Source organism: Pelodiscus sinensis, chromosome 5, assembly GCF_049634645.1.
Source record: "Pelodiscus sinensis isolate JC-2024 chromosome 5, ASM4963464v1, whole genome shotgun sequence".
Taxonomy (NCBI): Eukaryota; Metazoa; Chordata; order Testudines; family Trionychidae; genus Pelodiscus; species Pelodiscus sinensis.
The window spans coordinates 128571563-128593865 of NC_134715.1; the positions used below are offsets into that span (position 1 = coordinate 128571563).

General features: G+C 46.4%; 1 protein-coding gene across 8 annotated transcripts in view; it reads left to right on the forward strand.

Annotated features, from left to right (window-relative positions):
• The window catches only part of PTPRA (protein tyrosine phosphatase receptor type A), a 251571-nt gene that overhangs the window by 135884 nt on the left and 93384 nt on the right, over positions 1 to 22303 (forward strand). The window lies entirely within an intron of this gene.

Consider the following 22303-nt stretch of genomic DNA (forward strand, 5'->3'; position numbering starts at 1 on the left):
CTCATCCCCTGGCAGAGCCCTCGCTCCCTTCTGCCCCAGTCTGGTGAAATTGAGTGAGAGGTGAGTGACAGAGGGGTGGTGGAAGGGATGGGGCAAGATTGGACAAGGGTTTTTTAGGTTTGTGCAGTTAGAAAATGGGCAACGCTAACAGGGCCCTGACATAAAAGGAAAGAGGGCAGGGCAATGCAGACCCCTTTACAGAGGGAGGAGGAGAGAGGATTCACAGCCCCTGGAATGGAAGAGAATTGGAGGGACAACAGTATAGAGTCAGTAGGTTCAGGGTGGTACACCCCGAGCCTCTAGTCTGCAGAGGTGGGTGGTGTGGTGCACCGCTCCTGGCATGGAAGGGATGACCATGGAGGACCCCAGATATGAATGATTGCAGATTATAGAGGCACAGTGCCCTGGTATATGGTGGAGGGCACACAGCCCCCATGCATGGGGGAGAAGAAGTCCCTATGACAGAGAGATTGGAGGGTGGCATACAGGGAACTTGTAGGAGGGAATGGAGGGAAGTAAGGAGCATCTCTGAGTGCAGTGAGCTTAGCCTACACAAGCTGTGAAGTGTGGATTTCTTCATTGTAAATGTTCATAAATAAATCTGAACACAGAAAATGAAGGCATGGTCAAAATAAATCCATCTGAGAATCTCCCGGGAAGCTATTTTTCTGTATATTGCACTGAAACTCTGTACTGCAGAACAAGGGTAATCTACTCAATTTACTGGACTCTGGTTCTTGTGACCTGTACTTTCCAACCCTTTTTGGGGGGTGACAGTGTATATTCTTTTACTGCATTATACCACTGAAGTTTGAAGAGGGTGCCCGTATTCCCCTATTTATTTGTCGATCTCTTCATGAGAACAGTAGGGCCTTTTCTATCTTACAAACTTGTTTGCATCTCCTTATAGCACCATTGCCTAGCTTTTCAAGAAATGTCCTGTGTAGAGAATAGCCTAGTACAGTGTTTCCCAATTTTATTTGGCCATGGAAAGCTTTTCAGAATTTTAAGGAACCCGTAGGTTTGTCAAGGAAAAAAGAGGGGAACCCACCTTTTGCATGAAAATCACATTCCTTCCCCAAGACCTCACCCCTTTGAGGCCCCATCCTCTCTGTTCCCCTCCTCTCCATCACTTGCTATCCCCAGTCCTTATACACTCACTGGGTTGAGACAGGAGGTTCGGGCTCTGGTGTGGGAATGAGGGATTTGGGTGTAGGAAGGGGTGAGAAGTGCAAGTGCAAGCCCTGGGAGGGAATTTGGATGCAGGAGAAGGCGATGCTGGCTCGGGGAGGGAGCTCCAGGCTGGGGAGTGTTGGGCTCAGGTGGAAGGTTGGGGTGCCGAGCAAGTCACAGGCTTGTGGATGTGAGGGTGCAGGAGTTTGGGCTGGATATGTGAGGGGCTCAGGGCAAGGAGGCTGTGAGTATGATGGGCTCAAGACACAGATTTGTGGTGTGAGGATGGTGCAGGAGTGTTGTGGCAGAAGATTGAGGATGTGGGGATGCAGGAGTTTGGGGATGTCAGGCTCAGGACAGGGGGTTCCAGTGAATGATAGGCTAAGATTTGGGGTCGGGTGGTGCAGGAGTGTTATGATGCTGCAGTGAGATGGGGATTTGGCCCCAATTGGGGCCATGTTGGCCAGGCTTCCTTTTTAAATAAAATATGTCAAACTCAAAAGGTTTTAGCATTGTCTTTCTTTATGAGGGGGGTGGGGAACCTGTTTTGAGTCCAGGGTCACTGACCCACAGAAAAGTCAGTTGGGGCCACACAAGTGAGATTCAAAAAAACCCCTCCAAAACCTCCCAAGCGTCACTAATGTGGTCCCAGCTGTGCTGGTGGGGGCAGAGGACAGGATGTTAGTGGGTGCTGGGACTGGGGAGAGGGTGCTGCTGGGTGGCAGGATGCTGGCATAGATGGCGGGGTGCTGGGACAGGATGGTGGGGTCAGGGATACGGTCCTGCTGGGCACTGGGGTGGGTGGCAGGGTTCTGGGACAAGGAACAGGGTGGTGCTGGGCGCTAGGATAGGTGGCAAGATGCTGGGCCAGTGATAGGGGGGTGCTGGGGTGGGTGGCAGGGTGCTGGGGCCAGGGACAGGGTGGTGTTGGGTGCTAAGGTGGGTGGTAGAGTGCTGGGGGCAGGGTGCTGCTGCGTGCTGGGGACAGTGCTGGTGAGGACAGGTTCTTGTGGGGGGGGGGGGGGGGTCTGGGCAGGGGACAAGGCAGCTGGGACCAGTACCTGGCAATCCTGCAGCACCTCTGGGTTCCAGGAAGTGTGCTACTGCACTTCCCTTCCCCAAACAGCTGGCGTGCGCGCTGCCTGAACAACAGGGGCTGTTGCACTCCAGCAACTTACTTCCACGATGCCATCCTGTGTGTGGGTCAGACTTTTCTGTGGGGAGTCCCAGGGCAGAGTGCGCTACCTGCACTGTCGGAGCTGCACAGACCCGGGTCTCCTGACCCCCCCCCCCCCCCCCCACCCCCCCCTCCCCCGCACAGAAAGGCGGCGGCAGAGGAACTAAGTTACTGGGTGCCACAGCCTCAGCTGTTCAGGCAGTGCACGCTGGCTCCTTTGGGGAGGGGAAGTGCTTCCCTTCCCGCTGTGGGTCAGGTGGGGTCATCCCTGTCCGGCACCCCCCTAGTGTGCTGGCTGGGAGCAACTGTTCCCCTCTGCCCCTGCCTCACTATACCTCTGCGTCGCCAGGGAGGAAGGGGAAACAAGTGTTCTGCTGCTTTAAGAAGTTGGCTAACTGGTGTGCTCTCTTAGAGGGGGAGGGGAAGTGCCGGTTCCTCATGGAACCCCTACTTTCGATTCATGGAACCCCAGGGTTCTGCGGCGCACCAGTTGGGAAACACTGGCCTAGTGTATTGTGGTCCTTGTCATGGAGCTGAAGCTTCTCAAACTACTTTACACTCCTTGTGTATTTTGTGTGTATGTGTGCTGGTGAAATATCCCAGTTTTACTTCCTCTGAATTTCTCTATAGCCATAGTATGGATGTTAAATAGCAGTTAGGAAGCTAATTGAGCAGTTGCTGGAATTTCCATTGACTACTTGATTAGTTGATATAGGGGTTCTCTGCGGCTCTGCTTTTTAAACTGCTAGGCTCTTCCTACATTTAACAAGCAGAGGTGCAGTGTTTGGGACCCGGCGCGAGCCGGGACAGCTGAGTCCTGGCTCACACTGTTTCCCATGCTGTACCTCTGCCTCCCCTGTCTCCTGTGGAGATGGTGCTGGGTGGAACCAGCTTTTAAGCTGGCTCCCTCCCCCCCGGCACCGGCTCCTGCTTCTCTCTCTGCTTTCTCCCCCTTCTGTATCCAGAGGCAGAAGGGGGAGGGAAGTGATGAGTCAAGTTGTGACTTGACTACCCCATAAGCTTAAGCTTATTGGGTAGTTGACTAGTTGCTTACATCCCTAATCCATTGAACAGGAACAGCAAGTCAGGTGATTACACAAGTTTGCCCCAATCCCACAATAACCTGCTGCAATATCACTAGCAATTAGAAAAATCAGTCTTAATGACTCAGTTCTTGGCCTTTCTACTAAGAATCCCAGGGAGGAATTGGATTCAGCAAGCATGAGTTCAGTCTCTATTCCCATTGAAGGCTCAGATGGAATTGAGTTCTTTCAGCAGTGTCTGGAAGCATGATTGAGCCCAAGGATGTGAACTGTAGTTCTAAATGGTGATAAGATTCAATCCATATAACCTGCCAAGAAGACTTCATATGGGAAGAGACTTTAGTTGTAACAAAAAACAGGACTCTGTAGCACTTTAAAGACTAACAAGATGGTTTATTAGGTGATGAGCTTTCGTGGGCCAGACCCACTTCCTCAGATCAAATAGTGGAAGAAAATTGGCATGACCATATATACCAAAGGATACAATCAAAAAAAGAACACCTATGAAAAGGACAAATCAAAGTTCAGAATAGAGTGGGGGATGAGGGGAGGAGGTAAATGTCTGTGAGCTAATGATATTAGAGGTGATAATTGGGGAAGCTATCTTTGTAATGGGTAAGATAATTAGCATCTTTGTTGAGACCTAGGTGTAAAGTGTCAAATTTAAGCATGCCACTTTACACCTTTTAAATTTTAGTTGTGATTGTGGTCACTGGCTTTCACCAACTAATTCTTAAATATGATGTCTATAGCAAATGAATGGCCTGTGTAGCATGTCGCTCTATAATTAGAGACAGGCCCAAAGTGAAAAGCTCAATTCATTTTGGGATCAGAACCTCTGCAAAGGGTAGGCAGTGTACTGTTGCAATTCAATCCCATGTCTGCTTTAATAGGAAAGAATTGACCAGGAAAAGCATGCAGAGTAATGGAACCTCTATTTCCTTTACCTCCATTGAGCAAGTTAACCTGAGAAGGAATTACAGGTGTCTCTGTAAGGAAAGTTCCTCTCAGAAAATGATCTGTTATTTCTGTAGGCTCAGGTTTGAAAAACCAGGGCTAACTCTCCTGTATAGTTAAAAGCACAGCAGTTCAGAATCTGGACAATGAAACTTGGCAACATTTTAGCAAGTGAAATCACTTTGCTGTTGTCAAATTGGCAGACTTCAAAAAGATAATCTGGGATAAGTGGAGTTAAAGCCTGTTGGTAATAGATGCATCTTAAACTGGGTCATCTGACACACACTTTTCTCCTCTGTATTTCACATTCACCCGGATATAAAGGGGCCTTTCATGAGTTTTGACTTCTGATTGCCAGACTTGCCTCAGGCTCTGAAGAATAAAGAATCCTTCCCCCCTGCCCCCCTCCGAGCATGCCCATATGATCCTATAGATTGTCCTGAGTAGAGCACAAAGCAGGGGGCAAGGTTTTCCTGGGTAGGAAACAGTTTTTTAAAATCAGCTCCAGAAATTACTACTTTGGAGCATGGGGCCTGGGGCGGGGAAAGGGGGAGAAAATGGTCATTAAAGTATGCAAAATGATGACTGAAGTACAGAACTTAGGTCTTCAAAGAAAATGCCTACATTGCAATTAAAACCCCACAGCTGATCCATGCCACCTAACTCTGGCTTGCGCTACAGGGCTGTTGCATTGCAGTGCAGATATTTGGGGTCAGGCTTTAAGAATTTCTGAGGTGGGAGGTTCCAAGAGCTCGGGCTGCAATCCAAGCCTACACTGCAATTAACAACCCATTAGTCCTAAGCTTCACAAGCCTGAGTCAGTTGGCATGTGCCAGTTGGGCACATCTGTACATTAGACACCCCTAAGGTTCATGTCTCCATGCCTAATTAATACTGGAAGGATGAATGTAAAGACTCTTCTGTGGTGTATCTAAATCCAGCTGACAGAATGGGAAGAACTGGTAGATCATTGAGTCTTTGCTTCAAGGTCACTAGGTTGAATCCCGCCATCTGATCGCCATTTGGTAGTTGTGAAAAGAATTTGGCTCACATGAAAAGATTTCTATATCCAGTTCCTAATAGATCTCTCAAAATCCACCATTGCTACTGGGTTCCTGGTGGCAGTCTTAACAGCTGGCAGGGATTGAATATACTGAAATGCCTTTTCACCCCTAGTATGTGATCATTTGCAGGATGTGTGGAAAAGCCTACACTGCTTTTGCCTGCCTACCTCTTCTGTGCATACAGAACTTCTGTCTCAGGAACTGCCAGTGCTGGCATCTTTCAGTCAATGATGCATTCAGTTTGGAAAATATTATTGCCTTGACTAAGGGCTTATCTACACTAGCATGTTTTGTTGCCAAAACCGCCTTTGGGCGACACAACAGTGAGAGTGTTTACATGGCAATGTAACTTGTCAGGAAAAACACCCATTTTTGGTAACACAAAACTTCCACCTGGAGTGAGACTTTTCTCTTCCCCTTACAGCCGGTGCCTGACTTACGAACGAGTTATGTTCCAATCACTTGGTCATAACTTGATGTGTTCGTAAGTCGGACCCCATTCATTTCAATTTGACCACGCTGTTTGTAAGCGCGGATCGCTGTTCGTAAGTTGGGGCCGTGCTTAATGGGGTCGCCATTTGTAAGTCAGGGGCCGGCTGTACTTTGTCGACACAAAGCCAGTGTGGACTCTGCTGTTTTGTTGAGAACTGGCTTCCGCCAATATCCCACAATGCCCTCCCTGATAGCTGTGCTCAGTGTTTTGTGATCTCTGCTGCCCTGCAGGCATGTGTCCCCGTCCCCCCCCCTTTTTCAAAGCTCCGGGAAGTATCTCAAAGCTCCGGGAAGTATCTGACAGCTGAGTGAGCCACTCCCTTTGGGGAACAAATCATTGGAGTACAGTAGTGTCTCGATTATCTGACCTAAACGGGACCAGAGGATGGTCGGATAGCGAAAATGTCTGGTAATATGGAATACTAATAAAAAACATGGGTATAAATGTGTAAACTCAATTTTATTAACATAAGAACGGCCGTACTGGGTCAGACCAAAGGTCCATCTAGCCCAGTATCCTGTCTACCTACAGTGGCCAGCACCAGGTAGCCCAGAGAGGGTGGACTGAAGACAATGATCAAGCGATTTGTCTCCTGCCATCCCTCTCCAGCCTCTGACAAACAGAGGCCAAGGACACCATTTTATCCCCTGGCTAATAGCCTTTTATGGACCTAACCTCCATGAATTTATCCAGCTTCTCTTTAAACTCAATTATAGTCCTAGCCTTCACCGCCTCCTCTGGCAAGGAGTTCCACAGGTTGACAACACGCTGTGTGAAGAACTTCCTTTTATTAGTTTTAAACCTGCTACCCATTAATTTCATTTGGTGTCCTCTAGTTCTTCTATTATGGGAACTAATAAATAACTTTTCTTTATCAGCCCTCTCCACACCACTCATGATTTTATAGACCTCTATCATATCCCCCCTCAGTCTCCTCTTTTCTAAACTGAAAAGTCCCAGTCGCTTTAGCCTCTCCTCATATGGGACCCGTTCCAAACCCCTAATCATTTTAGTTGCCCTTTTCTGAACCCTTTCCAAGGCCAAAATATCTTTTTTGAGGTGAGGAGACCACATCTGTACACAGTATTCAAGATGTGGGCGTACCATAGTTTTATACAGGGGCAGTAAGATATTCTGGGTCTTATTTTCTATCCCTTTCCTAATAATTCCTAGCATCCTATTTGCCTTTTTGACCGCCGCTGTACACTGTGTGGAAGTTTTCAGAGAACTGTCCACGATAACTCCAAGATCTCTTTCCTGATTTGTCGTAGCTAAATTAGCCCCCATCATACTGTACGTATAGTTGGGGTTATTTTGCCCGATGTGCATTACTTTACACTTATCCACATTAAATTTCATTTGCCATTTTGTTGCCCAATCACTCAGTTTGGTGAGATCTTCTTGGAGTCCCTCACAGTCTGCTTCTGTCTTGACTATCCTAAACAGTTTGCTGGTATCTGCAAACTTTACTACGTCACTGCTTACCCCTTTCTCCAGATCATTTATGAATAAGTTGAAAAGGATTGGTCCCAGGACTGACCCTTGGGGTACACCACTAGTTACCCCTCTCCAATCTGAAAATTTACCATTTATTCCTACCCTTTGTTTCCTGTCTTTTAGCCAGTTCTCAACCCAAGAAAGGACCTTCCCTCTTATCCCATGGCCATGTAATTTACACAAGAGCCTTTGGTGAGGGACCTTGTCAAAGGCTTTCTGAAAATCCAAGTATACTATATCTACTGGATCCCCCTTGTCCGCATGTTTGTTAACCCCTTCAAAGAACTCTAATAGATTAGTAAGACATGATTTCCCTTTACAGAAACCATGTTGACTTTTGTCCAACAAATTATGTTCTTCTACATGCTTCACAATTTTATTCTTTACTATTGTTTCGACTAATTTGCCCGGTACTGAAGTTAGACTTACCGGTCTGTAATTGCCAGGATCGCCTCGAGCCCTTTTTAAATATTGGTATCACGTTGGCTACCTTCCAGTCATTAGGTACGGAAGCCGATTTAAAGGATAGGTTACAAACCACAGATAATAGCTCAGCAATTTCCCATTTAAGTTCTTTTAGAACCCTTGGATGAATGCCATCCGGTCCCGGAGATTTGTTAACATTAAGTTTTTCTATTTGTTCCAAAACCTCCTCTAATGACACTTCAATCCGGGACAGTTCCTCAGATTCATCACCCACAAAGGACGGTGCAGATTCAGGAATCTCCCCAACATCCTCAGCCGTGAAGACTGAAGCAAAGAAATCATTTAGTTTCTCCGCAATGGCTTTATCGTCCTTGATTGCTCCTTTTATAGCTCGATCATCTAGGGGACCCACAGGCTTTTTAGCAGGCTTCCTGCTTCTAATGTACTTAAACATTTTGTTATTTCTTTTTGAGTTTTTGGCTAGCTGTTTGGCCATTACTAATTCTAATGAAAAAATCAAACAAAAGCACAACTGCACTCGTGTGTTGCGTGGGTGAGTGGTGCTGATTGTGATTGGCTGTTATACATGCTGCGTTCTTCTTCATCACATTGGCGGGTGGCACGTGACTGAAGGCGGCACATTGGATAAAACGGAATGTCGGATAAGCTAAGGTCAGAAAATTGAGACTCTTCTGTACTTCTGTTCTGCCCTGCTCTGAGGATACAGCAGAAGGCTGCTGCAGGGGGAAGGCTGGAGAGACTGCTATGTTGCTTTGACATTCCTAAGCATGGAGCGTTCACAGAGATAGGAGGGAATCCTAAGAAGCTCTGGGATCAGTTCTGCCTTTCTACAACATTTCGCTGTGGGATACTTACCCACATTGCTTTGCTCTTCTCTGTTGACAGGATGCTAGTAATGTCGGGGGATGCGGATACTCTGTGCTGGCAAACTAGATGCTTTTAAGTGCTGCTCATCCAGTTACTGTGTGGCTCCAGTGTTTTGCAGTGTGACTGCTCTCACACAAGCGAGGCTAACTTGCATGTAGTATCTCAAGCTAACTGTACAGTGAAGAGCCAACCTGAGAACAACTGTGTAAGTGCTTCGTATCCATGCAAAATATTTCCCTTGGTCCCTATACGGCTTTGATTTACCTTTACCCATTCCCCCAGTGGACTCATTAGGATAGAACATGGGTGGGCAATAATTTTAGATGGTGGACCCCTTCACAAATTTCTAAAGTGGCTGCAGGCCACCCCAGAAGGGGTGGAGCCTCAGGCAGAAGGAATGGGGCCCAGAGACTTCTTGTGCTCCCCACTCGCAGACGCTTATTGGCCTGGAGGTGGAGGGAGCATGTGAAGTCTTTTCCCTCCACCCCAAGCGCCTGGAGAGAACTGCCAGCTCCCCCATCCCCAAGTCTCGATTGGACTGGAGGTGGGTGGGAGAGCAGCAGGGCGGGCTGTGGGCCAGATCAGCTGGCGTGGTGAGCTGGATCCTGCCCGTGGAGGCCCTTTTGCCCACTCCTGGGGTAAGGGATTCAGGTGCAGGAAGGCCTGTGAGGTCTGTGAGGGAGTTTGGGTGAAGGAAGCAGTTGACTGTGTTGCCTCTAAGCTGCATGGCAGCACAGCTTCACAGGTGGTTAATCAGCCCCACCCAATCAGTCAGCTCCATGCATGGAGGCCTGAGCCTCTGACTGTGAGGCGTTGATAATCACCTGTGAAGCTGTGCTGCCGTATATCTTAGAGGGAACACTGGTTGGGACCTGGCATATGGGATTGGGGTTCAGGGGTTTGGGTTGTGACCTAGGGCAGGAGGGGATTGTGATCTGGGGCAGGGGATTGGAATGTTGGGTCTGGGAGGGGATATGGGTGCAGGAGGGAGGCAGAGGGTTTGGCTTATGGGGGATGGGAGGATAGGAGTGGAGAGGCAGAGGGTTGGTGGGGAGGGAGGGGCTGGGGTGCCAGAGGCAGGCTGTGGCCAGGAGACTTACCAGTGAGACTCCCAGCCAGCGGCCCAGCACATTTCTCAGGCAGGAACCTGTCCCGCCCCCGCACAGGCTGCAGGGCCATGTGCTCTGTAAATAAGAACCTGAGGGGAGTGGTGCTTCCTGTGCTGCCCGTTTCTCAAACAGGCAGCTTCCATTGGCCAGAAACCAGCCAATGGGATTGTGCTGGGGGCAGGAGCAGCTGCAAACCACCATTTCCACCTCCCTTCCAGGCTCACAGTATGTAGAACATAAACAACCGAGCAGCCACATTCTTCCCCTGCCTCCCGTGCTGCTGCTGCCTCTCTATCAGAGCGGTGTAGGGGTGGGGGACAGGTGGGAGCCAGTTTTTAAGGCAACTCTCCTCACATGCTGGCTCTGTGGAGCCGCCTCCTCCCCCCCTCGCTTTCTCCCACAGAGGCAGCGAGTAGGGGCAGGTAGGAGCTGGTGCTTGGATTTTTAAACTGGCTCTGTGACGGATTTTGTCCGGGTGTGAGCTCTCACTCCCAGCCGCAGGGATGAGGCCCAGTGAGCCCACCGTCTCGGAGACCCGGGGCACGGCGGCTATACAAGCACAAGCTCCCAACTCCCCCTTCTGGGCTGAGCGGGGCCCAGCGAGCCCACCGTCCGGGGTACCCCACGGCCCTTCCCCCTCCCAGGGGGTCTATATTCTTTACCCAAGTATCACTGGGGCAGACGCCCCTCCAAAGATTCCTTAGTTTGGTATCAGATCAATGTGTAAATGGGAAGTAATGAGGGTGGGGGATAGGGGGACCCAGGCCCACACTCTCCACTGGGTCCCATCCCAGGGCCCTAAGGGTTCAGGTATCACCCTTACCTGGCTGACAGGGTCCCACCCAGTAATACGTCAGCCCACAGGTGCCAAAAGCACTCTGCCCTGGGCTGCTTCCTAGCCTCCCTCAGTCTGCGGATCTCCTGCCCTGGCATCCAGGGACCTACCGCTCCGATGGGGTTCTTGGGCTTCTTGTCGCCACTCTCTGGGGTCTGGTACTTCTGCCTCAAACGCGGGGGAAGGAACCGCTGCCCCACGGTGGTCCTCCTGCTCTCCGGGCGCTTTTTGAAGCCCGCGCCGGGGCTCATTCCGCCCTCCTCTGCCCCTCCCCCGATGTCCCAACACACAAAGCATTGGGTTCCTGGGAATGGGGTTGCATCACGGCGCGCTGAGGGGGATGAGCGGTAGTCCGCCCCTTGCTGTCGGCTGGCGTTCCGTCCTGGCGCCGGTTCGCCCTGCCCGGTGCGGGGATCGGTGGGGCCAGTGCTCCGGCCGTGCGCTTGCTGCAGTGCGCCTCCTCGCCCTCCTGCTGGGACTGGGGGCGGTGTTCCCCCGCGTCTAGTGCAGGCTGCGGCTGGCCCGTTACAGACTCCCCTTGCAGACGGGCTGCTGCCTCCGATACAGAGGCTGCAGCATGGGGTGGCAAGGGCCTCCCTGGGAGTGGGGCTGGGAGCACACTGGCTGCTGGCCCCACCCATGGGAACTATCAAATCACCATGAACCACTACACTTTGATGCAGTTACACAGTTGTTCAATTAATCACTATCTAATATCCCTAATCCCCACAATAGTAATAACAGACGTGTCCCTGTTAGCATGGGGAGCAGACAGACACTCTCACTGCTCCAGGCAAGTGGCTATCTCTTGAGATCACATAATGCATCAACTTGCAACTCAGGGCTATCAGCTGTGCCTGTTTCCAATTTCTGCCATTGATCAGGGACAAATGCATAAAGATGACAGACAACACATCATGCATGTTTTAGATCCATCAGTGAAGAGGGAGGAGATCATTCTCCCTCTGTACCAAAGAAGTAAACAATTGAGCTATGTCTACACTTTCGGCTTCTTGCGCAAGTATGGCCGTTCTTGCGCAAGAATCTGCAGAGCGTCCTCACTGCCTGCCCGCTCTTGCGCAAGGAAATTTACCGTACGGCGTGGTAAGAGGGGGCTTCTTGCACAAGAGCTACGCTCTTTTTTAACAGGTGTAAGCCCTCTTGTGCAGGAGCTCTTGTGCAAGAGGGCAGTGTGGACGCTCGGCAGGGATTTCTTGCGCAAGAAAGCCCTATGGCTAAAATGGCCGTCGGAGCTTTCTTGCGCAAGAGAGTGTCCACACTGCCATGGGAGCTCTCACGCAAAAGCACAGTGCGCACATGGCAGTGTGGACGTTTTCTTGCACAAGACTTCTTGCACAAGAAACCTTGTGCAAGATGTTCTTGTGCAAGAACCCGCGAGTGTAGACATAGCCTTGGTGTATATGCAATTATATCACCATTGCAGTAGCTTATCTTCCAGGATCATAAAACATGAGCACGGATACCCTCAGCAGATGCTTCTCTCAAGACCACATATGGGAAATAAATTCCTTCATGCATCATCAATGGGTGGGCATCCTTTGGATAGACCTTTTTTGCCATGGCCAGAAATAAGAAATGCTCCTACTTCTCTTGCAGAAGCAGACTGATTGCCAGACCTTGAGTGCTGCCTTTCCTGTCCATCCTTTGGTGGATGTCAGGTCAGCAGCATATTTCCACCAACTCCTCCAATGTCCAAGGTGCTGATCAAAGTAAGGAAAGGCAAGGCCCTCGTGGGTCTTGTGGGGCCAAAGCAGACATGATTCCCTACCATATCCACCTGGCTGTTATTCACCCAGTCACCCTCCAGGCCATCCTCATTTTCTCTGAGGAAGCTAGGCAATCTTTTCAGTCCAACCTTAAAAGTTTTTCCACTTAAAAGCATGGCTAGTCATTCATCTGTGAGATTAGAAAAAAAAAACTGTTCCAGGTAAGTCAAGAGTACTGTTACATAGCAGGAAAGAGTCCACTTGTAATACATGCCTGCAAAAGTGGACAAGATTCAGCCACTGATCTGACTGAAGGCATACCCTGTAGTTGGGCGGGGGGGGGGGGGGGGGGTAGGTATGTGCGTGCGCTCTTCCTGTGAATGTAGTATCCTGGTGGGACGACTTCCCCAATGGGTTCTATTCACTTGAACTGCGTGGGAGAAGGTGAAAGATCCCAGGCCTATTTGACCAGGGCCAGATCAAGCTCTTTGTAGGCCCTAGGCACTCTGATAATTGTAGACCCTTAAATTAGACTATATAGAAATATATACACGGGAGAAATGCCCTATCACCTAAACACCTGAGTACATTGGCTGATGTTGGCCATACATTTCCACCAGAAACCGTGTTTACTGGTAGTCTAGGGTTTCTGAAACACAACTGTGAAATGCAAACACTGTAGTAATAAGCAGTATTCCCTCTAACATTATCTGTCCTTGGGCGGACTGAATTTTCTTATCCACCAGTGCAAACAAAAAAAACCTAGACATAAATATATATTTTAAACAGCTTGTAGGTAGAAGACAAATTTTAAAACAAGGGATAATTAACAAGGAGCAATGCCTCTGATTTGTATTTAATAGCAAATAAAAAGAAAATTACTACCCTGGGACTACGTGTATTTTTTATCATCCCTTTAAACAACTCAAGCTAGTAAACACACCAGAATGTGTATTATCCACACATAGCTCAGCTTTAAGATGCTAAAACAATCTGAGTCAACTGGAAACAATCATGCTCTCCTTGCAAATATTAATACAATATTTACTTACACTGGAAAACAGAGAAAAAGGCATGCACTCAGGCTTATACAGTTTCTCTGGCATGTCAACTCTTAACGTGATAAAGCAGCACAGCAAGCAAATAAAGCCACAAAAGTGAAAATAGCAAGGGAAGTAAAATATCGGGTAGTTGGTGATGGGTATTTTAAATGAATGTTTAAGATCGCTATGCAAATGAAACAGAGACCTGTAAACACAGATAAAAATTATCCTTGTTTGAAACTTTCACATTGGCTGTGTCTACACTGGCCACTTATTCCGGAAAATCAGCCGCTTTTCCGGAATAACTTGCCAGCTGTCTACACTGGCCCCTTGAATTTCCGGAAAAGCACTGACGATCTACTGTAAAATCATCAGTGCTTTTCCAGAAAAACTATGCTGCTCCCGTTCAGGCAAAAGTCCTTTTCCGGAAAACCGTTCCGGAAAAGGGCCAGTGTAGACAGCACAGATTTCTTTTCCGCAAAAAAGCCCCGATCGTGAAAATGACGATTGGGGCTTTTTTGCGGAAAAGCGCGTCTACATTGGCATGGACGCTTTTCCGGAAAAAGTGCTTTTCTGGAAAAGCATCCTGCCAATGTAGACGCGCTTTTTCCAGAAACACTTATAACGGAAAACTGTTCCGTTTTAAGCATTTCCGGAAAAGGGTGCCAGTGTAGACATAGCCATTGTGTGTTTCACCAACTCAGAGAAGAAGCTCCAGAGCAGCACTTTAACACATGATTACAGAGTTTGTAGACAGATCCATTTTTTAAAGAGCTGCAAATACAGTCTTCATCCTACAACACACCTAGCATCACCCCTATTACGTCCATTGACTCATAAGAGACAGAACTATACCATATTGAAAAGATCTGGCCTTGATGATCCTCCCCAAACAAACTCTAAAATGTAATGGAAATCACTTGTCTAGAATCCAACTCTAATTAAAACAAGTTCCATGGCATAGTTCTTCCAGTTTTAACTATTTGCCATGTATTAATTAGTAACACAGGATATTAAAAAAAAAAAAAAACAGTCTTCAGATGCCTACAACACTCCAAAAAATGTTAAGAATCCTTTTCTTTCCATAACTTAAGCCATGTAAACCTATGTAAACTTTCTTTGCAATGTAATCATGCAAATGCCATAAGGTAGGCCTATCCACATAATCCTTATCTACAAAAACAACCTAATTGCTTTACAATAGAAAAACACTAATACAATTGAAGTCAAATCCTCCATTAAGATCTGCTAATGCAGAATCTCTCCACTCTCTGCATCTGTCTCCCTTCAAATAAACTAATTTTTAGCTCATGCTAACATCTCCAGGCAGATTTCCTCCTGTTAAACTCAACCTAGCCAAAAACAAGCTTTTTATTCTTCTCTCTTGATACTAGGTGAAAAATATTTTGGTCTAGAACTGCTGAGGAGTCACCCTTTTGGGTTTGTTCTACAAGTCTAACAGTAGGTGCTACATTATTCTTTCCCCCATCATGCTTTCCTGGCATATTTAAGATCTTGTAATTATGTCACCAATCAGGTGTTAATTCAATACCATCTCCTCCTCACTCCAGCCTCAACAGAAAAGGGAAAATATGTTTGACTAAGCTCCCTCTAATGCATTAATGAGGCAGTGACGTTTCCACAGCAGCATCCCCATCTCCCATATAGCCACATGCCCCCATACCCCAGCATACCAGCCCCCATGCAGGCTGCTTCCCCATCCCTCCCCTAGCCCAGGAGAGAGACTCCTATGTCTCTTCCTTGCACCAGCAGTTGCACCCCAGACAGCAGTGAGTCAGGACACCCAATAAACTCCCCCTATCTCACCATACAGATGCCAGCACCTCTTCCCCCCCACCTACTTATCCCATTGTCTGCTCCCCCTCTACTCCCCTCTCAGTCCAGCAGATTGGAAAGTGTTGGGTTTCCCATGTGAAACTGCAGCCAAACTCAGGTGCCGTAATCACACCAATCCTCTCTCCTCTCAGCCCAGACAGAATGCCCCAAACTCCTTCTCCTCTAAACCTCCCAAAGCCATCTCTCCCCACCCCCGCAGCCACTTATCTAGGGTTGCCAGGTGTCCAGTATTGACCCAGACAGTCTGGTATTTTCACCTCCTGTTCGGTAAAAAAAAAAAAAATCAGAAAATACCGGACACCTAAAATGTCCAGTATTGTCTGGGTTTTTTCCCCTGCCAGGAGGCAAAAATATTGGACACCTGGCAACCCTGCAAATCACTGAGCAACTGGGCCCAGCCCCCGGACCCTCTGTTACCTGGTTCCACAGGGAAGCTGCCTTTCTGGCTTTATCAAGAAAACAAGACGGCCACCAGCAAAAAGCCTAAAGACCTGAAGCAAGGGGAAGCAATGCCTTCCCTGGGTCTTAGTGCTCAACCTCTCCCCTCTTCCTATCCCCATTCTGACTCTGCATGCACTTAAAGGGATCATGCTGTTTTATGTATTTATTTATTTATTTGCTCAACAACATTGGTCTCCCCCTTCCCCTCCCCCCCGTGTGTGTTTTTTTAGGGGTGGGGGGGGTTGTTCAGTATTTTTGGTTAAACCATCTGGCAACCCTACTTATTACACACTCCCCTTGTGTCCCCTCCCTACCAAGCTAGAAGATGCCAACTCCATCTCCAGCACAGAACTGTTGCTGCTGTTGAGGGAGATGTACCCCTTCCCCAATAAGGCAGCTCCCTGTGAAGTAGCCCCTGAGCGTCTGGGCAGGGCTCATTAAGCAGCTGCAAGGCCACGCTGCTGCCCAGCTTGTAGGGAACCTGTATTAATTGTGTGTGGTAATTGTATGTTATACCTGTATGTTGGTTGTTTGTCTGAAGATTTAATATGCCTGCATTTAATTGATCTTCAACATTTGCACGTGTTCTAATAAATAGCGAACTAAGTGTGATTTTAGCAGTTTTCTTATTTTTGAGTCAATTATGAGGGTTTTTTTTTGTAGGCCTAAATTCTTCATTGGCCCTAGACACTGTGTCAACTGTGCCTAATGGATAATCTGGCCCTGTGTTTGATGAGGGTAGGATGTTACTCCCCACATTTATCCAATGTTCCCTCTCTCAGCCAAGCAGTTTAGATACCTGTGAGCTATTGCTGAAGGATATTGTGTCTACCCATGGCCTACAGCATTATTTCCAAAACTGTATAAAGATGAAAACTTCAAGGTTCTCAAAATGTGGAAGAAAATGAGGCCAAATTCAGTTCTGTCCTGTCAGAAATGAAGAAAAAGTTGGGATTTCTGTTTTGAAGCCCTGTGTAGGTCCAACTTCCTTAGTTACTGTTTGGTGCGAACCCAGAATGCAGAAACCACATAGGGTTCTGTGGTTTTTCTTGCTTTCAGTTTGAAAGACCAGCTACCATGTTCTGTGTTGGGGATTGCTTTACATTACAGGTCTGAAACTGAAGTACCTAGCATACTTTGGCTACATCTGCATTCAGGGGACCAAGTTCTCTGCAGGCATAAATGGGTACAGCTCCATTGAATTAGGTGGTGGTTGACCATTTATGCCAATGAAGACTTTGGCTTATGACATACTTAAATGCTTCTGCTGTTGTGATAACATCAGGGCAGCTGTACCATGACTGGTAATGCTGGGAACCCTAGTTTAATCTTCCAGCAGTTTATTAATCCCAGGGTCAGCAAACCCCATTTCCAGCATCGCTCACACTGTTAGCATTGGTGGAGCTGTACTTGTGCTAGTGCAACAGTGAAAGAATTTCATAGATAATTCAGGGAACACAATGGTTCGGGTAGCTATGTATGTAAGTAAGAGAGGTGAAAACCTAGACACCGGATGTGGCTGATACTTCATGAATTTACCACCACCCCTCCCCTATGTAATGGATGCCTCTCCTACCCAGCTCACTTGGGCTGCTTTTCTCCTCTTTCCTATTTTCTATAATAAAATTAAACACGTCCTTTGCTGATCTGTACCCTGAAGTCTTCTGAACTTATAATAAACCCACATGATTTTGATCCTGGTTCTCTTCCCAACCTTGCTAACACATGATGCGAATCCTAGGTCTAGTTTGCTGATGCTAGAAATGGAAACAATGCACTGTGATGTTAAATAATTTGACAGCTTGCTCCAGAAATTCACGTCAATTTAAAACCTGTTACAAAATATAACAGGTTTAAATGACATCCTTATGCAAGAAATTCTGCAGGATAGAATGATAGGCAATTTTTCCCCTTTTTGAATCCCAGTTGTATCACATTTTTAATGTGGCAACATTGAAATACTCATCAGTTGAGCTGCGCCAAGAATCACTGGTTGTAAATCTTAACTACAGTTTTCTGTTTTGAGTCCCTTATCTTTACTCTGGGAATCACCATTTGTTACTGTGCCTTTTAACAGTTGAAGGGCTGATGTAAATGTCCCCATTTAAAACATCATAGTTAAACTCAGTCTTTTTAGTGGTAGATGGAAACAGGGTAGTAGTTTCTAGTGTGGATGCTTAAAGTTAGTCATCTAAATTCCTATTCTAGGTACTTAAATAAGCAGCCTGATTTTTCAGAACTTCTGAGGATTTGTGTTTTTTCTTATGGTCAGTGGGGCTTTTCCAGAATTGTAGAAGGATAAATGCATTCAGAATCTGGCACAAAATACAGGAATTTTGTTGCAATTTTTTATATAGCTTGACTGAAGGAAAAAAAAATCTTAAATTGAACTTGCTTTTCACACTCTGAACTGACGGTCACAGTTGCAAGGAAGGTCTCAGCATCATTACCATTTCTCTGTGGTCTGCTCCAGGAATGCCCTCTCAGGACTCTAGAAATCACCTTTTTCTGGACAGGGACCTGCATCCCACTCCCAGCCTCCTTGTACTCACTGTGATTCTCCCCAGCGAGGTGTGCCACATGTCTAGCCCCACTCTTTGTGTTCTGTCTTGAAGGACAATGACAATGTCGTAACCAAATAGCTCTTCCAAGGCAGAATACATTAAGGACAAAAACCATAAGAGAAAACAAAATAATAACAGGATTTAAATGCTTTACCAGTTATTTCAATGGAGACCCTGGCGAGTTCCCATCTTTCCAGCCTTTCGGTAGAATTGTGTCCTCCCTTGGACAAAAGGTCGCATCAGTTTGCTGAATCATAATGGTCTGGTACTTTTCTGGAACTGGGTACAATGTCAGGGACTGCAGTAATCACTCCCACAGTTTTTAGTTCCTGTTGGAGCTGTGGTAACCCACCCTAATGGAATGGAATACAATCTTCAACATACAAGATATAGAACCTTTATAACTTTTTTTTACAATAAAGTCCCTAAAGATACTGCATGTAGTATCTGTCTTGCTCAATACTTACCTTTGCACCTTGCTCAGATTGGGTGGTGAAATGAGACCCTGGTCAGTATTAGTCTGCCTGTTTATATCTATAGTCACAGCTGTTTTTTCTAACAAATGTCTCCTTTAGGACAGTTATTCAGTATACCAAATCAAAGGGGAGCTTACATTAGTAACGCTGTAAAAATTCACTAAGGTTTTCATTTCAGTTTTCATGCAAATATTTGAAAAAAGACAATGTGACCCTAACTACTTAAATTTCACTTGATATTTGGCTGTCTCCGGGTGCCAAGGAATAGGATTTATTTCCTAGTCTGTGTTTAGGATAATAATCCTCCTTTGGCAGAAGGATGAGCTGAACGAAAAAGATGATTTGTATGTGTGCGTAGGCTTTTTCCAAGCTGTAATTCTGGTAGGGATAAGAGAGGCTGGTCTTAGCCTCAGAGGGTAGATTTGTGGGGAAATAAAATGCTTGCCCCGTTACCACTTCTACTGGTCACTACAAAGCATTACTGTGGTCTTGAATGAGTCTGCAGGTTTTGTACTGTAATGTCTTCAGCAGGCGAGAGGAGATTAATGGAGAAACTGGTTAAATCAGAGATGAGCCACAAAGGGAGATTTAGGAGTCTAATCTGCTCTGCCTTCTCTCTGTGGAACACATCTTGTTTTGATGAGGAGTGATGGGCTGGGCAACCTTGCTGAGCGTTTCCATCACTAACTTCTGTATCTTTCTGAACCTATTTTGAGGGTGGGTTTTTTCAGAGCTCACCTTTATTATTGGGGAGAAAGTGGAATGAAATGCTTGGCAAAGCAGTGCAGCATACTTGGCTCTGTTGCTGAGACAGATCCCATTTGCTGACATCATGAGTCATGTCACCTGCCTCGAGAAAAGATATATATCACATCCACCGCCTTCCCAATATCCACTCAGGGACTTGCTGTTGTAAAGCTATTTGCGAATACCTCCATATGTGGACCGCTTTCAGTCTTTCCTCATAACTCAGTCCCCCCTCCTCTTCCCTCCCCCCCAATTATTTCTGTGGCTCTTCTTTAAACTTCTTGTAGTTTGGCCATAACTTTTTATTAACATACTGCCTAGATGCTCCAGATGTGATCACACCAAAGCTTCATACTAATTCCTCATACTAAGCTTAGTACAAGGCTAAAACTTTTATCTCCCTGTATATAGTGACAGCTTAAGCCCGCTGTTTTCAGTAGAGTTATTAATGACTTACTATTTGTACTATGGCAGCCCCTAAGGAATTATTTAGGATTGGAGACCCATTTTGTTGATTCTTAAACTGTGGTCCGTGTGCTGTGTGACCACATGATGCCAGCATTTGGGACCAAGGCCAAGAGCTAAATCACACGGAGACAAAAATCAACGTTAAATACTTCCCCTATTTTACTTTATTTTTTGGGGATGTTGTGTGTTCTTTGTATGGAAGGAGAGCTGGTTCACAGGGCTGGCCATACCATGAGGTGAACTGAGGCGGCTGCCTCAGGTGCCAGACTGTGTGCGGGGGAGCCCAGAGTGTAGAAAATTGTGTCTGCTGCTGGTGCCGTGAGGGGGCATGGGAGCATCATTTGAGCTCCCTGCCTCTGGTGCCAAAATGTTGTGGGCCAGCCCTGCTGGTTCATGCAGTCATGAGTAGGAGAGGTGTTACCTTTCATTTAAGATATGGTCCACACTAGGGAAGTGTTTGAGAATCCCAAGGCTTGGTGCTGTGCAAACACACTCCTTGTCCCAAAGAGTTTTACCGGCTGATGTGTTGCTGCTGCTCCTTCTCCACAGCATCCCCAGGTACCACATGTCTGACTCCTCTACTGAGAGCACTGCACCATCTCTGCTTAACCCCACTACAGTTAATGTGAAGTAGCTAGGCTGCTGAGAAAAGAGCAGTCAAGGTAAATACAAACGAATTAGCCTAATTGTCATTAATCCGATGTGCCACAACAATCAGTGATTGAGTGCTAATGGGGTTGCTCAGTAGTACTCAATAGCAGCACCATTGATTGTCAACTGATAATTGAATAGTTACCTTTGGAGTAATAGATTTCCCATGACTTTATATATAAAGATGCCTGTTAGGTAAAAATTTCTAGTCTCATTTTAACACTTCTCATCATATAACTCTCTTGTTTTCCTTTACAGTAAATGGGAAGCATCGCCTAGTCCTGTTTTTATTAACATGCTACTGTAATAATTTGTTCCAGTCATTAAAAAAGAAAGGGGGAGGGGGATTTGGTTTCTCTTTTGTCCTTTCAGGAAAAGCAGATGCATGTTGCAAAAGCTTGACTCCATTGCACCTATCCAGTCAGAGAGATGGGGCTTGAGAAATTGAGAGGACACAAGCACACACTCATTTTGTTTGCTGGGGAAGTTGATGGGATGGTTCTGTCCTGCAGAATCCTTTGGTAGCTGATGTTCTGACAGGAGCTGTTCTAGCTTTAAAGTTTGGTCCACATGTAAAGTCCTCACCATTTGTCTAGTGGCGACAGCACAGTTATGAAGCCAGTAAGCAGCTCTACATGGTTTTCCTCACTCTACTTTACTCTGTTGATCTATTAGGCAGGCTGGGGAAATGTCAGACCAGTTTAATCATATTTGTAGTTCAGGGAGATTTGGAAAAATTGTAAGTGTTGTAAAGCAGAGGAACTCCATCCCCACAGCTGTGTGAGTTGACTTATTCATGGTAATACTTGCTAGATTCCAGTAATGCCTGGCAGTATCGCCATCCTCCGACAACATTCTTCTGTATGGAGTCTTCCATACAAACTACAGTCTAAACTACTTTGCAGTTAAATAAGAAGATATTTAAAAAGGGAAAAGATTTTAGTCCCTGGCCTCCCTGAGACACTTGTTTCATACAAATGGCAGGTGCTTGTAGTTGCAAAAGACATGTTTACTTTAGTGACAAACCTGAACATAAATCTTTCAAGTTTTATGGCCTTCGTACATCAAGTTAGATATGAGCCCTCATCATCATAAAGGATTTTATACTTACAACCTCCTTTGCAATGCAGTATCCCATTTTACAGCAGGGAAACTGAGGCATGGGTAGATTGTCATCACACAGGAAGTCATGAATGAGCTGGATTTGAGCACAGGTCTCACTCATCTTGTGCCTTTCCATTAGACCATCCTTTCATATTCTGTCCTTTGCTATTACTTACATGGAAATCTTCTAAAGGAGCAAGGCAATGCTTCTCCAAAATGTTGACTTTCTTTTAAACAGAATAAATAAAGATATTAAAATGGATGAGAGCTCTTATGGTCCAGGTCAACTACGACTGAAGAAGCTTCCTCACAAAAGATAGTTTCTTTAGGAAATGGCATGAATATATTCTATAACAATGACAGACACAAATGTTGCTTTCTGACATGCTATTTCTTGTGCTTGCATTTGTAATGCAGTTAGTGTGAAGCCTTGAGAGAACTGGGATGTATCTTAATTAGCAATCTCTGATTTCCCAGTTTTGTAATTAGCAATCTTTGGTGTACCAGAAGTGTTGCTGTGGCAACAGGGCTGAAACTATCTAGTGCTTGCTGCACTATATCAG